Raw genomic sequence first — 22,210 nt, forward strand, 5'->3', positions numbered from 1 at the left:
TCACCCCTGATCCACCTTTATGGCGATATCTCGAAAAGGCATCCACCTATAGAAATAAGGTCATTCCCTTTTAAAATACTCATTAACACCTTTCATTTGATACCCATATCGTACAAAAAAATTCTAGAGTCACCCCTGGTCCACCTTTATGGCGATATCTCGAAAAGGCGTCCACCTATAGAACTAAGGCCCACATCCTTTTAAAATACTCATAACCACCTTTAATTTAATATCCATATCGTAAAAACAAATTCCAGAGTCACCCCTGGTCCACCTTTATGGCGATATCTCGAAAAGGCGTCCACCTATAGAACTAAGGCCCACCCCTTTTAAAATACTCATTAAAACCTTTCGTTTGATACCCATATTGTACAAACGCATTCTAGAGTGAACCCCGGTCCATCTTTATAACGATATCTCGAAAAGGCGTCCACCTATAGAACTAAGGCCAACTCCATTTTAAAATACTCATTAACACCTTTCATTTGATACCCATATCATACAAACAAATTCTAGAGGCACCCCTGGTCCACCTTTATGGCGATATCTCGAAAAGGCGTCCACCCATAGAACTAAGGCCCACTCCATTTTAAAATACTCATTAACACCTTTATTTTGATACCCATATTGTTCAAAGGCATTCTAGAGTCACCCCTGGTCCACCTTTATGGCGATATCTCGAAATGGCGTCCACTATAGAGCTAAGGCCCACTCCCTTTTAAAATACTCATTAACACCTTTCATTTGATACCCATATCGCACAAACAAATTCTAGAGTCACCCCTGGTCCACCTCTATAGCGATATCTCGAAAAGGCGTCCACCCATAGAACTAAGGCCCACTCCATTTTAAAATACTCATTAACACCTTTCTTTTGATACCCATATTGTACAAACGCATTCTAGAGTCACCCCTGGTCCACCTTTATGGCGATATCTCGAAATGGCGTCCACCTATAGAGCTAAGGCCCACTCCTTTTTAAAATACTCATTAACACCTTTCATTTGATACCCATATCGTACAAACAAATTCTAGAGTCAGTCCTGGTCCACCTTTATGGCGATATCCCTAAATGGCGTCCACCTATAGAACTAAGGCCCACGCTCTTTTAAAATACTTATTAACACCTTTCATTTGATACCCATATCGTACAAACCCATTCCAGGGTTACCTTAGGTTCATTTTCCTACATGCCGATTTTCCCTTATTTTGTCTCCATAGGTCTCAGCTGAGTATGTAATGTTCGGTTATACCCGACCTTAGCCTTCCTTACTTGTTTTTAATTTTTCTTCTATATCAGGATACTCCTGTTGATTAAAAAACACGTCCTCGGTTTTGTATTGTGGTTGAATGTACAGTTTTATTATACTGTTTTACAGATTCAAATATTATATCCTCTTGTTTTGATTTGTGTTGTTTTTCTAATGAATTTGTTATTTCTGCGATGGTGCTATGCAACCGTTCTACTTGACCATTAGTTGTCGAATGATATGGTGGTGTAGTGATATGTGTTATTTGTAGCCTTTCTAATAGCATTTTCGTTTGAATACTAGTATAGCTAGCTTCGTTATCGCCATAGCGGAACGATACAATGTGGCAGCGTGGTGACATACTTTGTTTTTGTAAATTCGATGGACAAATGTCAAAATCGTACTGCGCCGTAATTTGATGTATCAAATCAAATAAAAAAAAGCTTAAAATCAGCTGTCCCATGCTGCCACCTTGTATCGTTGCGCCATGGTTATCGCTGAACAATGTTTTAGCGTTTGGGAAAATTTGTGAGAGTATTTCGTCTAGTTGTATATATATATTTTTTTTGTTTGTATTTGTCTCAGATAACAATATTTTGAGTATTTATCAATTGTACATATATACACTAATCTATTCATGTAAAATATATCTATGTGTATATGAGTTCCTACTTTATTTGGTATTGGTGTTTTTCCAAAAGGTCTTTTATTTGGGCGTCTGTCGTATTTACAGGTTTTACATATTTCGCATATTTTTGCTTGATCTTTAGTCATTTCTGCTATATTATGCCAATAATATTTATCATTTATTTCTCTTGTATTATTTTTAAAGTTTCTTTGCGCTCGGTTATGTATTTCTTCTACAATACTACTATGTCCGTCAGTGTCTGTTATATCTTCGACTGAGTTCGTTATAATGAATTTTACGGCGGGAAATTCTTCTAAGACCGGTTTTTCTACTAAGAATAATATTTCTGCTGTCGTGAAGATTGCATTTACTTTGTTTGGTTGTATGACCTCTTTTAGATTATGTTTTAGCCTTTCAATTGTCGTGAAGTAAATGGTGTGTCGTAAGTTATCAAATATTTGTTCAGTATGTATCTGTATTAGATTATTTCCTCCTGGTTCGATTAATATTTGATTACTAAAATGGTTTACTGATTTATTTATTCTTTTTATTTGTTCATAGGGAGAACTGTCTTGTGAATGTATCGAATCATTATCAGTGGATACTTGATTCATTTGTTGACGACTAGAGCGTCAGCTACCACATTTTGGGTCCCAGGTTTGTAAATTATTTTAGCTCTATATTATTCTATTAAATTTTTCCATCTTTTGAGTTTATTATTTGGGTTTTTCTCTGATATAGAAAATATTAGTGATTGGTGATCAGCATATATTGTTAAATCAGCTATTCCATATAATTTCTTAGTTTGTGTAATGCCAATACTATGGCTAACAATTCTTTTTCATTCGTAGAGTATTTTCGCTCTGCTTCGCTTAATGTTCGTGATATAAAATATATTGGCTTTTTACTTCGGGACAGGACTGCTCCTATTGCAAAATTGCTTGCATCCGTAGTTAAGTCGAATGGTTTACTAAACTCTGGTTGAAATAGTTCTACCTGTTCTTGTAGAATTTCTTTTACTACTTCAATCACTTAAGAGCGTTTTCTTCTAATTTGATGGGTGTTTTTTTCACTTTTATTTTTATTAACAGTCCCGTTTTATCCTTTAATAAAAATCGTTATGGGCTTTGTGACTTGAGCGTAATTTCTAATAAATTTCCTATAACAACCGGCTATTCCTAGTAAAGATCGGAGTTCTTTCAAATTTGTAGGATTAGGGTAATTTTTCATAGTTTCAATTCTTTAAGGGTCGACTGTCATTCTTTCATGTTTTATTATATGCTCTATATGTTCCACGGGTGTGGGAGAAAATATGAGTACATCATCAATATAAACATATGCGAATTTTCCTATATAGGGTAAATGGAAGTACTGGATTAGTTTCTTCGTTAATTTTCTTTATTTCTTCAATTTCTTTTTTATATTTCAAATTGTCAATTGTATAATTAATTTGGTTCATTTATTTCTTTGATTTATCAACATATGTTAATTTATATACAGAGAAATCTATTCTAGCTTTCATTGTTCTTAAGGACTTCTCTCCTAAAATCATATCAAACTCCTTTAATCCTTTTATTTCATAGAATAATAATTCTTATCCTAGCAATACAATTTTTTTACACTTTTTATTTGATTCGAAACATTCAGAGTTCTACTTTCAAACGGTTTAACAAAAAATCGTTTTCTTTCTTTAATTTCTATATTTATATAATTTTGTGTTGCACCCGTGTCTATTAAAACATTGTATTTAATTTTATTCAAAATAACTTGGAGACACGTCAAGTTATATATTCTTCTAAAAAAGATCCCTGTAATTCATATTCTTTATCATCTATGTTTACCTCTAATGAGTCCTGGTCATTATTGTCCGTCACCTGATTTATCCTTTGAATTTTATTGCAATTGAAATTCCTCGATGAGTGTTGATGATCCCTCTTGGTTGGTTCTCCTCTCTGGAAGTTCATTGGTTGTAGTCTTGCTCTTTGTCGATCAAAATTATTTCTATAATTTTGTTGTTGATTATAGGTATTTCTTTGGGGATTGTTATAGTGTCTGTGATTAGTATTTTCATATCTGTAATTCCGATGAGATCTATCCACATCCATGGCTTCTATGGACCGCCTCCTATATTTCTTCTGGTGTATTGGACTGCTGGTTTATATGTATTGTATTCTCTTCTTTCTACACGTTGGTTATACATTGGTGTTTCTTCTTCATTACTTTGTTTTTGATATTCGATGTCTGCGACAATAGCATATGCTGGATCTATACTGGTAGAGGGTATGTTGGCTGAATTTGTCTCGTAATCCGTTTTTAAGCATATTCTTGTAATTTCATTAGTATTTTCCTGAAGTTCTTCATAGCTATTTGGATAATCAATCTCACACTTAGTGTTAAGCTAGCATGAGATTTTGTAAAGATCTCAAATATAAGGTAGTCGTCAATTGCCATATACTGTTCGGCCGGGGTGCGTCTACTCCTGAGTCGGTGAGCGCACCGTGGTCGATCTCAATGGGAATAAGCGGGTTGGAATAAAATAAGAGAATACGAGATTTCTCGTTATAATATATATGATTTATTGGGTAAATGTAAAAATATCAAAGGTTACAATATTACCTGAATAACGCAAAATTACGGCAGAGATCGCTGGCCGCAGATGTGAACAGGATGGCTGTTGAAATCCAAGAGGCCGGTTGTATAGCAAGCTACAACCGTTGACCCGCAAAATCCTCCGTTTTGGAGGGGAAGGGCACCCACACATCAACCCCGACATGCATATGCATGAGTGCTGACAAAAAGCACACATACACGTGCATGTACATGCATGAGGGTGATGGTGTGGGTGGTTATAAATTAAGTCGAGTATCGAGTATCGATTTGCAGAGTTGCATTGGGGGGATCGCAATCAGATGCGGAAAAGTTAGGCATCCTGCCTAAACATGCCGGCCCCCTTGCGATAGGCAACATCGTTTTCCGCCAATGACCTCCGCTGGAACGAGAAAAATTAATATAAGACTTACACACTAAACTTAATCTAAATGAGGAGTTCGTCTGCGACGCAAAATGGCCGGGAATCCTTTCCGACTCGCTTAGCATGCCACCTGAGCTAAGATGAAAAAATTAGCGGTTATGAACAGTTAGAAGTGAATATATATCTTGCCAGTGGTTATACATAATTCTTAAATATAGAAATTCAGAGCGTAACATATGTATAGTCGATGGCCAGTAAGACTGGACGAAGAGGCCAAGGTCTCCGTTCCAGAATGGCACCATTTTTTTTGTTATTCTTTGGCTTTTTTTTTCTTATTCCGGATGGAGAGGCCGAGGTCTCCGTTCCAGATTTGCAATTTTTTGGTTGGACGAAGAGGCTGAGGTCTCTGTTCCAGCGTCTAACGTGTCGTATCGCTCTCAAGGCAACTGTGGCATTTTGTGGATGTACTGGGGCGAGCGGCCGTGAGGTTGGTTGGGTGAAGCGGAGGTGCTTTATTACAAAACGTATGTTAGGATAGATAATTAGGTGCATATGCGAAGCATATTATTAAATACAATTTGTACCAAGCAGAGATGCGTTATTTACGTTGACATGACATAAATTTGCAGATTGGCGGTGCGTTCTCCGCGACGCGTTCTATCTGCACGTACCATTATGCTAAATGTAGCATGCAACCCTGTCGTGTATTTATTGGTCAGCTGATAGCTGGTATGGTGAGTTTGTGGCGTGCGAATATATATATACATATATGTATTTGCTTGCCCTTGAAAAAAAAAACTAGGTCACTGGGGCAGTCGCACACTAAGCCAGTAGAAACAGTTGACTTTTTTTTCAATGTCGGGACTTATTCTTTTCATTTCGGGACTCTTTCACTTCGGGACTCGGATTTCTTGTACCGAAGCATGACTGTTTGTAATGTTTGTTGTTGGAAACAACAAGTCCTGCCCCCCCACCCAAAAAAAAAACAAGCAGTACCGACAGCAATCCAAGAAACAAAAAAAAAATTTTTTGTTTGTTTTTTTTTTGGAAATGAGAACATAATTATTTTAAAATGTGGTGTTGGCCTTTATTTTTGTGCGTTAGTATCTTTTGGGACTGCTCGAGGCGTCAGTATGGGTCAAACAGCCGATCCCGATTTTGTTTCTTTTGCGGGTATTCGGTACCAGCGTGCGTTATTTGACGCAGCACTAAAAAAAATAGGCAAATATATGTGCATACGTTGGTATAATTATACCAACGTCCAGTGCACACACTTTACCGCGTTGGTAGATTTAGAACTTTTTGACCCATTTTCCTTTTCTGCTACTTTATCACCAACTCCCAATAATCTACCAACATCTCAATCTATTCGCATTGAAACTAAATACTGTGATCATTTGGTAAACATGTTTAATGGCCGAGTGCACCCAACTAACATTAAGAGGTGACATTGACCCAACCCGTCAATTTAGAAAAATTTGTGAACAAATTTAAAACAAGAAATAAATTTGTTTGTGAAATAAAGTAGTAACTGAGCACGCGAATATTTTTCTGCACTATTTTCATCAGTTTTTTTTTCTTTTTTTTTTTCATTGTGAATAATTTTGAACGAAAATAAATACTTCGTTTTGGCAAAGAATAGTTAAAATGGAAAGCAGCCGTTTCCTTCTTAACTGCAGATACAATCAAGATAAAATGCATGCGCAACCACCCCCATATGTTGCACCTACCCAAATATGGGCCTATTTTCGAAAAAGCCATATTATCTTTCGCAGCAAATGCAGCGAAAATAAAACATTGAACCTCTTTGTGTTTTTTCTAGTTTTCATAAACTATTGAAAATAATTTACTTTTGCTTGTCATTTGTTACTTTGACAATAAAATTCGAATCACCAAGCCGACTGGATTTTTCACTAGATTAGGCATTCAATACAGGATAATTAGGAATTTGTACCTTGTATGGAAGATTGAGTTTAATATAATCTAGAAAACTTTATTCAGCAGCCGCAATGAATTGGCAAAAAACAAAAAATAAAGAAAATGGCTTATTGGTTAGAACTTTATATTCCTACCTTGACTTTGACAGAGGTGTTAAGCTTTTGTGCGGTCCTACTACACAGGAAGTATTCACCTTTTTCTTCTGACATTTCGGAAAGCTCTTTTCCGTTAAGTATTCATGGAAGCGTTCCGGATAAACCGTTAATTTAGAATATTCGGATTGACATAATTCAGGTTTCTCAAAATATAAAAAATTTAACACTGCTAATATCTGGGGCAGATGGGTTTTTTCTCATCTGCGTTAGGTGTGCGACGGGCCTCGTTGCGCGCCAACGAGTGGAAAGGTTTTCTGTGGCAAATGGGTTCGCCCTTCTGCGGTAGGCTTTCTGGTATCCTCGTTATGGGATAACGAGTGAGTGGTATGGTTTCTGGTGTCCTCGCTCGGGGTGAGCGAGTGAATTTAGGTTTGCTTCTGTAAAAGATTAAAATTAAGTGTTTTGTGGCAGATGGGGGATCTGCAATAGGGTTGTTGGCTGGCCTCGTTTCGGGTGAACGAAAGCTGGGTTTGATTTTTTTTGAAGGTAGTGATGTGGAGGAACGGAGGCATTGTTAGGTGGAGCTCTTAGCCTTCTCGCAATCCGTCTCTTCCGTTGGAAGAAGGATCAGTTTGACCAAAGGTCGTCTAACTTAACCCTTCTCGGTCGACTTCTCGTACTCGGTCATCTTCGCCGGGGTGTACGTTGAAAACTCGACCTAACCTCCATTCGTTGGGAGATAAGTTGTCCTCTTTGAGGACAGCGAGTTCTCCCACTTTTATATTCTGTCTGGGATGCTTCCACTTCACTCGTTTTTGAAGTGCGGATAGATATTCGGTTTTCCATCGCTTGCAGAAAGTGTGATGGAGGGCTTTGAGTTTCTGCCACCGATTGATCATCGAGGCATGGCTCGCACTAGCATCCGGCTCTGGCGGAGCCAGTAGATGGCTGCCAGTGAGTAAATGGCCTGGGGTAAGTGGCTCTACGTCCGTTGGGTCATTGGATGCCGGGCTGAGTGGCCGCGAGTTCAGGCGTGCCTCGATGCGGCACAAGAGTGTATGGAATTCCTCGAAGGTGAATTTGTGTGGTGAGGCTATCTTTTTGAAGTGACTTTTGAAGCTTTTCACTCCAGCCCCCCACAGCCCTCCCATATGGGGAGCGCCCGCAGGGAGGAAATGCCACGTGAGTGACTGGTGGCTGTATTTTGAGAAAGCGTTCTCTCGCGCTTGTGAGATGAAGGTCTTGAATTCTGATCGTAAGGATCGTGACGCTCCGACAAAGTTCGTACCGTTGTCGGAGTACATATTTTTTGGGTATCCGCGCTTAGATACAAAATGGGCAAAAGCCGCGAGAAATGATGTTGTGCTGAGGTCAGTAGTGGCCTCCAGATGAATTGCTCGTGTGGAAAAACACACGAAAAGGCAAACATAGCCTTTGGATAGGCGACACCCCCCGCCGCGGTAACTTTTGATGTCAAAGGGTCCGGCGAAGTCGACTCCAGTATTCGTGAATGCACGGCTGAATGTCGTGCGTTCGCGAGGGAGAATACCCATAAGTTGGGTCTGAGCACGTTTGCGGTGTATAGTGCAAACTTTGCAATTATGAATGGTTGCCCTAATCATGGTTTTGATGTTAGGTATCCAGTATTGGGTGCGTATCAGACGTAACATGAGTTGGTTTTCCCCATGCAGACTTTGTTGATGAAACATTAGGACTGTCAGACGGGATAACCGGCAGTTGTATGGGAGGACGATTGGGTGGCGTTCATTAAAAGCTAAGTCCTTTGACGCCCCGAGTCGCCCTCCTACCCGAATGATGCCATGTTGGTCTAGGTAGGGATTAAGTGAGAGTATTGCACTTTCCCTGCAATTGGTTTTCCGGCCTTTAGATCATTATATTCGGAACTATAATGTTGTTTCTGATAGATTTTAATGACAAGTTGAGTTACTGATGTGATCTCATCAGAGGAGATTAAAGGTGACTTGACCTGAATTAATTATTTTTTTTTTTTTGGGTGAGTTCTTCGGTAGAACCTCATAACGTATGAGAGCACCCGTAAAGCCCTAGGTAGGTCTGAAAAGCGTTGGAGAACATCGGTAGTATTTACTGATGTTGTTGCGCAGGTCTTCGCCCTCTTTTCCTCTACGGAGGTTATGTAGTCACTTTCTTGTGCTGGCCATTGGGAAGTGTCTTCTTGTAGCCAAGAAAGTCCCTGCCACCACAGCGAATTGTTGACCAATTCAGACGCAGGTAATCCTCTGCTACCTAAATCTGCTGGGTTTGATTCTGAATTTACGTGCAACCAGTCCTTATTTCCGACCATGTCGATGATCTTGGTGATCCGATGTGCGACGAAAGTGGACCAGGAACAAGACGGTTTCCTTATCCATGCGAGGACGATCGTTGAATCCGTCCACAGGTGAACTCTCACTGGTCCCAATTTAAGGTTTCTGAAAATTCATTCGGCGATTTCCGCTAACAGCACGGCTCCGCAAAGTTCCAATCGTGGAAAAGACAGGGTTTTCAAGGGCTACTCGGGTTTTTGCTAGCAGCGGGTTTGTCCAGATGCCGTTATCCGTTTTCACGCGCATGTAAACGGCGGAATTGGCATGGCAGGATTTGACATTCTGGTTCGTAGAGGAAGGTGGTTGTCCCGACTCCTGTCTTTTCCGTGTCTGTGCCGAAGTTGATGGGGTATTATCCGCCTCTTTGAAAGGGTTGCGCACCGCCGGTTGCTGAAGTGTGTCCGCATGCAGGAGCGTGTGGTGACGAGAGTGGCATTTGGAACAGTTGTACGAACTGGTGCACCTCGTCACTGTGTGTCCTGGGGATAAACAGTTCAAGCAGCCATTTGTGGATTTAACGAATTTAATCCTTTCTACCGGGGTTAGATCGCAAAAGCGTGAACAGTTGCGTAATCTGTGCTCCGTATATTTGCACATTTTACAAATTAATTTTGTTGTTTGCTTGGTTACTTTTGTTTGAAAAGCACCAAGTCCTTTTGTAGGGGTTTCTGTCGACTGGCGCGACGTGTTTGACTTTTGCACTTTAGAAGTGACATTCCCTGTAAAACCAGACACGATTGAAAGTGTCTGAAAACGATTTGACAAGAATTTGTCCATATCCTCCCACTTGGATATGTCCGTTTTGTGGTCAATGCTCTGCTCCCATAGAGCCAACGTATTTTCGGGTAATTTTGTCGAGCATAAATATGTGATTATCGCATCCCAATTTGAAACATCAATCTGATGGGTTTTTAAGGATGCTAAACAATTATTTAATTCGCGCTGTAAGCTTTTGATTGAGCTGTCGCACTCGCTATCTATCTTTTTTAGATTAAATAAAATTTTTAGTTGTGAGCTCACGAGAATCCACTTATTCTCGTATCTCTCACATAGTTTTTTCAAGGCTGTTTCGAAGCCTTAATTTGTCAAGGGACATTTCTTGACGATGTCTTTTGTCTCACCTTGAGTTTTTTGATTGAGGTGGAACAACTTTTCTACCGGGCTTAGGCGACTGTTGTTTTTGTAGATGGCCGTGAACAGGTCACGAAACGTTGGCCAAGATAGGTAGTCGCACTTGAATACCTCAGTATCGCAAGCTGGCAGGCGGATACTATGTTCGCGCGCGCGTTCTCCCTCAGGTCAAAGCTCACCATCTTTTTCCTGCTTCAATTTCGATTGAAGTTCAGCCATGTTAGACATGCATCGCAGGAATACGGCATATGCCGCTTTATGCTTGATCTTGACCGCTGCAATTTTCTTTGCGTCAAGCGTGTCAGAGTCAAGTATCTCATCGAGGGCGGCCTCTGCTTATTTCCAGTTAGCTTGCAACTCTTTCTGCTGTATTGCAAGAGTGTGTACAGTGTGCAGAGCCGTATTGATATTAAAATCGGCCTCGAATTCGATTATTCGATCGGTCAATCTAATGTAAGAGTCCATGTTCATGGTTGAAATGTGGAGAGCGGATTAACCAAGGGATACAAAACTTGAAAACCTGAGCGAATCACCCAACCAAAAACTATTAAAATAACGCAAAATTGATTTTTAGTTTTTTCTGTCACTGCAGCTATTTCTTACCGAAAAAGCAGGGAGAAGGGGAAAACAACAACAGTGTCTTTGACGGAAATAAAGGGGGCCACTCGCCCTTCAAACGTTCAACTTCATTATAACTAAGTGCGCGCGCTGATATAACAACTCGACGAAAATTGTAAAAACTCAGTGAAAACTGTTGTAAAAAACTGTGTTGATTGAATTAGTGAAAATTAAAGTGCTTGAAAAAAATTAAAATTGCCACAGCCGTATGGCGTGAGATTTTAATATGAATATGAGGTTATGTGCACCTCTTCCTTGTGCTGTGTCCGGAGAGCCTTACTGCTGGTGGGGGGGCAGACCAGATAGTCACAAGGAATCTTAAACGACGTTAATGCAACGCGTTTGCCATTATTTTCCTTTTTGGCACTACACATTTTTTTCACACTTTTCGCGGTTAATTACAATCACGTATGGCACTTTAAATCGATTTTTCGCAGTTTTATTTATTATTTTAACCAAAAAAAATGTGGCAAGAAATATTGCACTTACTTTAAACTTTTTGGTGATTTGTATGGTGCTGATGAGATGATGTGACAGTTTGTGGTGCTGCAGTGGGTTCCGCTGGCTTTAGCCTGCTTAGTGTCTTGACGCTGATGTGAAAAAATTAATATAACCATCCAAATTTTGTGGTATAGTTGTTGATAGGCAAATAACTTCCCGACTTTTGTGGTTGTTATGTGATTTGTGGACTGTAATAGGTGCTTTAATTCCTTTCTCGGGGAGATAGGACCAAATGTTCGGCCGGGGTGCGTCTGCTCCTGAGTCGGTGAGCGCACCGTGGTCGATCCCGATGGGAATAAGCGGGTTGGAATAAAATAAGAGAATACGAGATTTCAAAGGTTACAATATTACCTGAATAACGCAAAATTACGGCAGAGATCGCTGGCGGCAGATGTGAACAGGATGGCTGTTGAAATCCAAGAGGCCGGTTGTATAGCAAGCTACAACCGTTGACCCGCAAAATCCTCCGTTTTGGAGGGGAAAGGCACCCACACATCAACCCCGACATGCATATGCATTAGTGCTGACAAAAAGCACACACACACGTGCATGTACATGCATGAGGGTGATGGTGTGGGTGGTTATAAATTAAATCGAGTATCGAGTATCGATTTGCAGAGTTGCATTGGGGGATCGCAATCAGATGCGGAAAGTTAGGCATCCTGCCTAAACATATACCAAAAGTAATTTTTTGGCCCTTACCGCTGGTGGGTGGAGCAAAAGAATACTTTAAAGAAGCAAAACAATGTTTTTAATGAGAACCCTTCAAAAAACGCGAGTACTCCATAAATAGTGTAAGGAATACTCCTTTAGGAGTATAGGAGTGTTCCAAAACTAATCTGTATTCATACAAAAAATGTGCTCCAATTAACATTGCGATGTCCTAGGAGAGGAGTAGGTGATCCCACTCTCGTTTTGTTTGTGAGTATTCTTACTTTCCAAAGTACTTTCGCTGTTGTAATCCATGGAGCACCCACAGAGGATCATATGCGAAAGTACTAAAGAGGAATTGTGTCGGAAAGAATTATCGGAGTGAATTTAATTTAAAATGAAAGTAAATGAAGAGGGGCATTACAACTTTTATATTTTATACTACGAATATTCTTATGTTATTTAGCATTTGCGTGAATAAAGAAACTAATATTTCTCTATACTATAGTATGTATACATAAAATCAGAGTTGCCATAGTAAAATTTTTTATCAGTTATTTGTATGCAGTATTTTACTTTCGGCAACTCTGTTCGATCGTCATCGTGTCGTGATGACGGTCGTTAAAAAACGAGCAATGATCGGCTGATGGTGGTCCGCAAACGCATTGCAAAGGAGTATTGTTAGAGTACTCCAACATGAAGAAAATGGAACACGTAATCCAACAATTTTTGAAGGGAAGCTAATGCGTTCTCAAATCTTAAACAAAGGCCCCATACCTCTGGTGGGGGGAAGCAGTTTGTATTAAAATAAGAAGTGCTTGGTTTGAGAGTTCAAAGAATTCTGATTTATTTACAAAAATATCTTACTTTTTATACACTTTTCTAATCCTAATTTTCTTATAATTTGTTGTTGTATACATTAATATTTACAGAGGTTCATTTTGCTACATGTGTGTGTGTGAATGCCTTATCCTTAACCATATTTATTTACATATATTTGTTTTGTTGATATGAGCGACCTCGTATGCATTATCTTATCTTTGTTTGTGTAGGTCGCTCATATTAACAGAGGTTCATTTGCTACATATCTATATATAAGTATGTGTGGGTGTATATCTTATCTTTGTTTGAATAGGTCGCTCAATCGCTAAAATATAGTTTCTAATAGTGGATTGTATTTAAAAATCTGTTAAATACTATTATCTTGTAAATAAGAAAATTTGTTCAAGGTTGCTTGAACACTTAGTTAAAGCTTGATTCATTAGTTGACTAATTCTGCTGTGAAATTCGGATAAGGATGTTTTTCCTTGTCTACATTTTTTCATTTCTTCCATTATGCTAATTTAACTCTTGGTATCCGCGTAGTTGTAGTCGAGTCGATTTAATATTGCTTTAAGATTTAATGGAGTGTTATGGTTTTTTAATAAACATAATGCAGCTCCTTTTATTTTTGTATATTGTATTAAACAAAGCATATCTAATATTCTTTGGAATTTACAAAAGGTTCCAAAGGTTTCATTAAATCGGTTATAACACTTCTCCATTGCCCATTCTCATCTGGATTTCCATCAAATGGCGATATTTCTTTAAATATCTGGATGTTTATTTGCGAAGTTTGTGTTATTCCAGGTTGTACTGGTTCATATTGTTCAATGCTTACTCCCCTAGGATTCCTTGACTGCCGGATTTCAGCGGCAAGTTGCCCCAGTTTTTGAGTAAGTGTATCAATTTGTTGCTGCATATTTGGTTTCAAAAGCCTTTGGAGATCGAAAACGGAATTTCTCTTGTTCCTCGTCTTGTCCAGATTGGAATTTGTTCTCTATGTTTTACTTTTTCAAAACCCGTGGAATTAATTTTTATAGAGTTTTTTATTCCTTTAAATTGTATCCTTTTTATCTAGGATTTTTTCACTATCCTTTGTATCAGGATCTAAACACTTCACATTTATTTTTATTCAGGATGCTTAATTTTTTGAAAGGCATCCCGGTTGAGCCCCCAGTTAAACATGTACTTCTAATGTATTAATAAAAAAATATATTTTATTCGTATCAAAAGTGTACATTGACTTATATTCTACACAGCGGTTGTATCCCGACTGTCAATTTCTTAAAGAATAAATCTATTTATACATTATTGTTATCGCTTTAGGCGTGGTTTCTTTGTGATGACTTCATAACAATGAATGTGATACGTTATCAAGGATTAACTTATCGCCTCATTGTTATTTCTGTTGACTACTTAGTTTCTATGGAATGTGATACGTTATCATGGATACACTGAGTGTTGAGTTGTGTCGTTTGTGGGGAATGCAATATCAGCATATTTTCCTAAATGCAAATTTGGCTTAGTCGCGCGGTGTACACACATCTGTATTAAATCGTGTGAATTGCGCTATCAGCAACAATTATTAAATGCCCCGTTTTGTGTTGATTAAAATTTAGATTCTTTTTTTTACAGGGTAGCACATTAACTGGTTTACTCATTTGGCATTGAAATTGTTGGCTGTTTACACTACAATATCTGATTATGACGTCAGATTAATAAAAAACAATCGTCACTTGCTTTATTTTTGTTAAGAGTGCGTGGACATGTCGGATAAGCTCGATAAAGCTTTACACGCGATTCTTGTGGGCCAAAAGCACGGGTTTGAAATAGTGTCAAGCGTTTTTGACAAGCTCAATAATCTGTCCAAACAGCTCGACGAACTGAAAAACCAATTAATGGCTTCTATGCAGTCATCCAACAACAAAGTAGTTACTGCTGCATCTTGTTGTTGTGCAGGTGTCAGAAATAGCGCATTATTTATTTCTCCTATTTCTATGCCATCCAACAACAATACTAATAACCCTTTGTCAAACAATCTTATTGAATTTCCCGCTACTCCTCAAGGCACGGAATTCTCTCATTCTGCTTTTGAATGTTTGCCGACTAACCCGCATGCCGTCGGCATTCAAACAAATTCATCGTCTCTCTCTGCCAACACTGGCATTGCTTCAACTTTATCTTCTTCGTCTTCTACTTCTACTGCTAATGCGCTTCTAAGATCTATATCTACAACATTAGCAAATGCAGCAAATAAACAAATGCAATCGTCAACTACGCTATCTAATAATTCTACAACAAAAAAGTGTTCTCAACCGCCTCTAGATCTAAATCATCTACGCATACAACATCACCTGTTATATCTTCACATAAATCTAACACAACGTCTATTTCTACATGTTGTTGTTGTTGCAAAGTTTCGCCCCACTTAATAGCTGCGACTGATCACAAATTGTCATCAATATCCTCTAACGGGAGTCCAAGGAAACTTGCTGTTTAAACAGGAGTGGACCATAATGAAAGGGGTGTTAGAGGCGTTGGTTCCACATTACAATTAAAGAGATGGTTGGTGTCATGTGGATTCTGGATATGTAAGAGTTTAACCTGTTACAGTATCCAAAACGAAGTTGAGCCAGTATGCGTTCCACTTCTGCAAGTTTTGGGTACTGTTCCCTGAGCACTGGATTCACCGGGCAATTCCTGGCAGAAAGGTCCGACGCCTGTTTGTGGAGTTCACCAAGGACCTGCTTGTGTTTTTTAGCTTCAAACGGCTGAGTTCTCAGGTGCCGTATTTCCCCAAAATGCTTACGAATATGACTCCTTCAGTCCCTAGGCGGTGTTGGCTCATCAATCAGATGTCTGTTGGGATACCCAGGTTTCTGGGTATTCAACAGGAACTGTTTGGTTAGCATCTCATTTCTCTCCCTGATGGGGAGTATTCTCGCCTCATTATGTAGATGGTGTTCTGGGGACATAAGAAGACAGCCCGTGTCGGTTCTGAGCGCAGTATTTTGGCAGGCCTGTAGCTTATTCCAGTGGGTTATTTTTAGGCTTGGCGACCTTTTTGGGGGAGGTGTAGCATGCAATCGGCTGGCCAATTGCTTTGTAAGTGATAATGAGCGTTTCCTTGTCTTTTCCCCAAGTACTGCCAGCAAGGGATTTGAAGATTTTATTACGGCTCTGGATTTTCGGAACAATTGCGGCTGCGTGCTCACCAAAATGTAGATCCTGATCAAACGTCACACCTAAGATTTTGGGGTGTAGGACTGTCGGTAGCGTAGTGCCATCGACGTGCATGTTCAAAATGGTCGACATATGGGACGCCCATGTTGTAAATACGGTCGCGGAGGATTTAGTCGGTGATAATGCCAGGTTTCGCGAAGCGAAAAAACCGGAGAGATCAGGGAGGTAGCCGTTTATTCTGTTGCAAAGCTCAGCGATCCCTGGGCCTGGGCCTGTGGCCATTATTGTGCAGTCATCGGCGTAGGAAACGATAGTAACTCCTTCTGGTGGCGAAGGTAGCTTAGATATGTAGAAATTAAACAAAAGTGGGGATAGGACACCACCCTGTGGCAACCCCTGTTTAATTCTTCTTGGTTTTGATGTTTCATTTCTAAATTGCACCGATGCCTGCCGACCACCCAGATAATTTGCAGTCCACCTTTTAAGACATGGGGGAAGGGTAGACCTTTCCAGGTCTTGCAGTATCGTGCCACGGTTGACCGTATCAAAAGCTTTTGATAGGTCTAGCGCTACGAGTATTGTTCTATGATGGGGGTTTTAATTTAAACCGCAATTTATCTGGGTGCTGATGGCATTTAGCGCGGTGGTGGTGCTATGTAGTTTTCTGAAGCCATGCTGATGGCAGGTTAGCTGCAAATTTGCTTTGAAGCAGGGGAGCAAAATGGCTTCAAGCGTCTTGGCTACTGGCGATAGGAGAGATATCGGGCGATATGACTCTCCTATGTTAGCTGGTTTCCCAGGCTTTAGTAGCGGGACCACCTTGGCCATTTTTCATTTTTCGGGTATGACAAAGGTGGAAAGAGACAGGTTGAAGACATGTGCTAAATATTTGAAACCCTCTTTCCCTAGGCTTTTAAGCATCGGCATGGCTATGCCGTCTGGGCCCACTGCTTTGGATGGTATAGCAGGACCGATGGCATCCTCAACCTCTTTGGCGGTGATCGTAATTGGAGACGCGCTGAATTTATGCTAATATGCGCGTCTGTTGGCCTTCTGTCTATCTTTGTCTTCCATTGAACGCATTATATATTGTCGGCAGAAAGCGCTGGCTCATTTTTTCGCATACGACAGCACTTTATCGCCAAAGGCGATGGAAATTTTGTCATTGTGCTTAGCCGGATTCGATAGGGACTTTGCGATGAACCAAAGCTTAACTAAACCGGCCGAGAGTTTAAAACCGCTTTTCCATTTCGCACGCTTGTGTTTATTCACACGCAATCTGATGCGTTGGTTTATATCCATTTTTGGGGGTCGCCGGGATCGAGCTGTCTTATAAGGTCATGTTCTCTCGCTGGCCTCCGCCGGAAAGTGAGGCCGGATTTCGGGAAATAATGCCGGCGAGAATGAAGCGAGCCGAGGCGGATTCAATGACCTTCCGAAAGGCACGCTCCCCTTGGCGAGCAACAGTCGGGATAGGGAGGGCAGAAGAGCGGTTGTCTCTAAAGGATTTGTATTCATCCCACTTTCCTTTTTTTAAGTTTATGAAAGTGGGTTTTTCTGTGACGATGAATTCGGCGATACGCTCGAGCGAAATAAGTATAGGCAGGTGGTTGGATGCCAGTGTTACCATCGGCTGCCAGTTGACGCAGTTTACGAGTGCTGCGCTCACGATTGATATATCCGGCGAACTGTGACAGCTTCCTACCATACGTGTGGTGGCGTCTCCGTTTATTGTGCAGAACGTCGTTTCTTCTAATTGATCCGCCAACATCTCACCCCTACTGTCTGCCTGCAAGTTTGAATGCCATAGATCGTGATGGGCATTGAAATCGCCTACGATAATGCGATTATTGCCAGTGAGTAAGGCGCTGATATTAGGGTGGTATCCACTGGGGCAACAGGTGGCAGGAGGGATGTAGATGTTGATGATTTCTAGGTTTGCATCGCCTGACCGGACAGATAGGCCTTGACGTTCTAAGACACTGTCCCTGCGGTCGATTTCGGGATCAAATATATGATATTGCACAGAGTGGTGTATGATAAACGCGAGGCCGCCTCCATTTCCACTCTCGCGATCTTTTCTGTGGAATTATACCCAGAACAAGTCTGAAATTCAGATCTTGCTGTGAGTTTAGTCTCATGAATCGCAGCAATGCGGATGTTGTGCCGCTAAATGAAGCCGACTATCTCCGTGATCTTCCCAGTTAATCCATTACAGTTTAACTGCGGAATTCTGAAGTGCATAGGGGGAGACGTCGTCACTCTGGGAGTAAGAGACGGGTGACTACGCCTGGGTTGTGGAAGGCCAGGACGCGACTGCTGTTGTGGCCCTGGGACTAGATGTCCTTGGGTAAGCATTGGGGTACCCGGTGTATTTGGGTATGCGGCCTGGCAACATGGCGCAATGAAACGCGTCGGGGCGCTAGGCGCCTAGGGCGTGAACAGCAAGGAGCCATAAAAGATTTATAGAAGTTACGTGGACGTCTGGTTTTGGGGTCTAGCCCAGAACAACCTGAGCGATGCAACCATCCCTTACACGAGACACACTGACAAGAGTATGACCGTCCTAAAAATATTCTTTTCCGGCAGATGCAGCAAAACCATTTCTCAGGACCGGGGTCAGGAGACGGACCCGGATTGGGTTCAATAACTTCCCGGAGCAAGAGAATTGGAGCAGTTCCGCTGCAAGGAGCTGCTGCGAGGATGACAATTTGTGGGAGGGACGCAACAAATTAAATGGGGTTACACTGAAATGGCAGTCCTTGGTCGGGAAAAATCCCGAGTCACTCCGGTACATAGAACCGACGACCTTGGGAAGCGTCTACTTCTACATCTTCACCATCAGCTAAAAACAATAATAATATAAAAAGCGCCTACTTCTATATCGACACCACCTGCAAAAAACAATAATATTGCAAAATCAGCATCTAAGTCCGAATCAATTGGTGCTGCGCACTTTACAGTCAAAGTTAGTCGTGGTAATGTTGCCAACTCTAAATCCACAGTAGTTGTTAACATTACGACAACTAATACTGCGAAATCGTGTTCTGCTACTTCCCTTTCTTTTGCTCATGTCGCTGCTAGCGCTGCTAACAACGCAACTGAGCCGTCGAATAATACTCCAGTACACAGCCAACTAACGAATGCAGGAAATGAGCCAAATCGAAATTCGCGTATATTTCGCTTCCCCGGTTCAACAATGACGCAATTGTAAAATATTAAGTTTTGATGAAGCAAGTTTCGATATTTGCATCAACTAGAAAAAGGTGCGAATGCAATAACGACGCAAGTGGTCTAGCGCGGAAACTATTTGTAATACAGTTATCGAATGTATACACAGCAAAGATTAGTACTTTTAAAGCTTTTGTTTGCGTTAACTCGAAACTTTAAAATTGACATTTGCATCATTATTGAACCGGGGAAGCGATTTGTTAGTGGCATTAATGACAATGCTGATTTGCTTATGTTTGTGAAGTACTACTCGATCCATGTCTCATATTTTAGGCCGTCAGTTACTGATGAGAGTACTGCTAAATACATTTCTTTGCACTTTTGCATTGCTTCCTCCAAATTAGCTTGCTTCAAGTTGACTAAGAGAGATGTAGATGTAAACTCTCTGGTGAGAATTTTATTTAAAATTCGTGTGTTTGAATCTGACTATAGCAAACTTTTTAGTACTGGGCTGTGGCCTACCAACGTAATTATTAAACCCTTCCGTTTTTTCCGGAGCACGGAGAAAATCCCATAGTGTCGGATTTAACTGATTCCCTAAACAATTGTATTAACGAGCGACAAAAGTCGATAAGGAACTACAACAAAAATACAGGTCGCTGAACCGGAAATTGGATAAGCTGGCAGGACGATGAGAGTATAACCAAAACCATAAATTCATCAGTTTCATGACAAGCTCGTTAACCTCACAACAGTGGTCATTACCAAGGTAGAAGCACAACTTCTCGAAAAGGGCCTGAAGCATAATATCGTGAACCAAAATAAAATAAAAAAACGGAGCAGGCTATTGTAGATGCGGAGCTCGAAATATCATTGATACCACAGGAGGAACAAGAGCACGCAAGACACATGTGCAGGGAAATAATAAAAAATGAGCTGAAACCACAGGAAGGAGAAAAAGGTAGTGCAGAAGAGAAAACAATAAAGAATCTACAGCATAAAATTGGGAAATATAATATTGTCACAACGAAAGCGGACAAAGGAAACACCACCCTCGGTTCTGAATGAACACACAGCACATAACCATAAATATACACAAACATCCATTTTGACAATACCCGCTCATGCACCTACGAACTATAAATACAAGACAAACGATAACAGAAGTCGTACGAAATGGACGTGTTATTCTTCGCTCCGTGGTTGTGTGTCTTTTTCTTGCTATTCTTACAAGTTTAATAGTTTGTGACTATTACTATATTAAAAGAGTGACTCTTCTTGGATTTTATAACCAAAGTTTTTAAATGTCCAAATGAATACAATATAATAATAACTTTGCCAAATTATTAATACAATTTATTCGTAATGCCGTGTGAGTGTGGGCGTAGGGTTGAGAGAGGCCAACCGAATGTGTTGTGTGCTAAGTGCAATGACCTCTATCATCTGAAGTGTGTCAACTTGCCAGTGGACGATTTTGATTTTCTCACCGCATCAAATAAATCGTTCTTTTGTAAAGTATGTTCGGTTGTGCGTCGCACGTCTATTCGAACTTCGCCACCAATGGCTCTCCCCGCTACCGTTGCCGATAATATGTAGTACAATGATAATCTAAGCGACATCATTAAAGGCATTACCGATCTACGCAGTGAAAACAGCCGTATACTCTCAGCAGTTGATGCTCTCAAATACGAGAACTCTCAAATTTCACAAAAGTGTAATTCTTTATCATCCGAAATTCGTTCACTACACTCAACTATTGATGATAAGAACGATGCAATTTCTATGCTGAGTGCTGAACTGAAAGATCTGCACAGTGTTGTTGCTGCTTTTACTAATGAAATCAAATCAACTCTCGCAAATGCTGTGGACAGTAATAAACAAAAAAAGTCTGCTAAAACAAAGCATCTAGTAAGTAAAAACAATGACAATGTCAATGGCAAGTTTTTGGCTGCCTGAGCAATCTAGCGGAACTCTTAAAGCTAACTCGCAAATTGATCCGACTGCAATAATAAAACAGGGAGGGATAAACAGGGTGGGAGGGAAGAAATGTTATCAAGCAAATCTAGTTCCATAGATGACACGGCTCCAATAACTATAACGCCAACAGATGATATTGGGAATAAAAGCCCGACTGTATCATCTATTCAGTGTGCTACTGTGGATTTGTCTACATTTAGTTCATGTAATGATGCATCGAAATCACTTTTTCAACAAAAACGAATTCCATTAACGTTCCAAACGCGGACTCGAGCCTGCTGCCGACGTCTGGGAATGCTGCTGCTGAATCAACTAGTATAGCTAGCAATATTTCTGCTACACCTGTTACTAACATACCTATGTATTCCGATATTGCACGTTCTGGCCATACGGTATCAGTCGCTACAAAATCTAGTGAAAATAATAAAAATATTCGTAGTAAATCGCCTACTATTATAGTAGGAAGTAACTCAAATGTGTCTGGCCATCAGATGTCAGTCGCTACAAAATCTAGTGATAATAATAAAAATATTCTTAGAAAATCGCCCACTATTGTTGTAGGTAGTAACTCTAATGCTAAGCTTAATTTAGCTGTTCGTCTGAAATGGTTGCATTTGTTGTCGTTTAAACCAACCGTAAACGCAAGTGATATTGTTGACTACGTCTTAAAAAATGCAAACATTTCACCCTCATTAATTCACTGTTTCAAATTGGTTAAGAAAGACGCTGATCTCAAATTGTAATCTAGATGTAATTTCAAACTTGGAGTTTCGGCTTCTATATATAATAAGCTGCTGGACTCCTCGTTATGGCCATCAGATCTCAAAATTAAACCTTTTCGTTTTTTTCAAAAAGCAAAGGGCTCAACTGCCAAGCCTTAGCAAAGTGTGACAATCGCATAGATAATAAAAGTATAACCATTTATTATC

At 40.2% G+C, this 22,210-nt stretch overlaps 1 long non-coding RNA gene across 1 annotated transcript in view; it reads left to right on the top strand.

The window, feature by feature from the left end:
* The first annotated feature begins 2,439 nt into the window (after positions 1-2,439).
* The window catches only part of LOC137246609 (uncharacterized), a 93,317-nt gene continuing 73,546 nt past the window's right edge, over positions 2,440-22,210 (top strand). The window contains exon 1 of the long non-coding RNA XR_010951597.1: positions 2,440-2,535. This is a non-coding gene — a long non-coding RNA (uncharacterized lncRNA). The remainder of the gene's footprint in view (positions 2,536-22,210) is intronic.

The sequence above is a fragment of the Eurosta solidaginis genome, chromosome 3 (assembly GCF_040869045.1).
Source record: "Eurosta solidaginis isolate ZX-2024a chromosome 3, ASM4086904v1, whole genome shotgun sequence".
Classification (NCBI taxonomy): Eukaryota; Metazoa; Arthropoda; class Insecta; order Diptera; family Tephritidae; genus Eurosta; species Eurosta solidaginis.